Source organism: Schistocerca serialis, chromosome 11 (assembly GCF_023864345.2).
Source record: "Schistocerca serialis cubense isolate TAMUIC-IGC-003099 chromosome 11, iqSchSeri2.2, whole genome shotgun sequence".
NCBI lineage: Eukaryota > Metazoa > Arthropoda > Insecta > Orthoptera > Acrididae > Schistocerca > Schistocerca serialis.
The window spans coordinates 96,771,509-96,773,014 of record NC_064648.1 but is presented as its reverse complement, the minus strand read 5'-3'; positions in this window follow the sequence as shown (position 1 = coordinate 96,773,014).

The following is a 1,506-nucleotide window of genomic DNA, read 5'->3' as shown; positions in this document are numbered from 1 at the left end:
TTGTGGAATGAGAAAGGAGAAGAAATGGGGACATTACACAAATTATGGGAGAATATGGCGATACCAAATTTATATAAAAATTTCGTAATACTACTTTTCGATCTCTTGCTTGAGAAACTGGTGCGTATGAATGAAAGTGAAACTATTTCCTAACAATTTTTTTTGGTTTGTAGTAGGCCTAATAGGCATTTGATATTGGTACTGCGTGAATTATATTCTGTAGTGTTACAAAAATGGCCATTGGTGCCAAAACAGTCTTGTTTATTTGGTGTGTGTTACAAAACTGCTGACATATTAGAAAGGCCTATTTTGTTTTATCTAGCAGACAGTGACAAAATAGATGTAATCAGATCGAGAAACCACGCCAGTCTTGGGTACTATTTGTGTTAACAGCTTTTTCAGTATTAGATAATGACATTTTGATTTTTCAAGTAGCAAAACGTTTCATGAACTTTGATGAGGTAATACCGTAGATCCTCTCCCAGAAAGGAAAGCACACCATGTAAAGCTGTAGTGAGATTAGAGAGAAAAAAATGCTAGGAGCTAAGGATTGAAGAAATGCATAATTTCTTGCTTATCTCTTGTCTTTATTGGTTTTATGTATCCTATATTTAATTTTATGTCACACAAAACAGCAAGTTATTAGCCAATAGGCACTAAAGAGTTCAGATTTTCTGAAGAGTTCTTGTTCTCCCGATTGCAAAAAATCCCATCTGCTATTAATTGTGAGATTTTGGTTTTTAAGAGGGGCAGGCTGTCAAACCGGTTGACTGGGAGCAGGTGAGGCACCACAGGACATTTCCGTTGTCCTGAATATACACTCCTGGAAATTGAAATAAGAACACCGTGAATTCATTGTCCCAGGAAGGGAAAACTTTATTGACACATTCCTGGGGTCAGATACATCACATGATCACACTGACAGAACCACAGGCACATACACACAGGCAACAGAGCATGCACAATGTCGGCACTAGTACAGTGTATATCCACCTTTCGCAGCAATGCAGGCTGCTATTCTCCCATGGAGACGATCGTAGAGATGCTGTATGTAGTCCTGTGGAACGGCTTGCCATGCCATTTCCACCTGGCGCCTCAGTTGGACCAGCGTTCGTGCTGGACGTGCAGACCGCGTGAGACGACGCTTCATCCAGACCCAAACATGCTCAATGGGGGACAGATCCGGAGATCTTGCTGGCCAGGGTAGTTGACTTACACCTTCTAGAGCACGTTGGGTGGCACGGGATACATGCGGACGTGCATTGTCCTGTTGGAACAGCAAGTTCCCTTGCCGGTCTAGGAATGGTAGAACGATGGGTTCGATGACGGTTTGGATGTACCGTGCACTATTCAGTGTCCCCTCGACGATCACCAGTGGTGTACGGCCAGTGTAGGAGATCGCTCCCCACACCATGATGCCAGGTGTTGGCCCTGTGTGCCTCGGTCGTAAGCAGTCCTGATTGTGGCGCTCACCTGCACGGCGCCAAACACGCATACGACCATCAT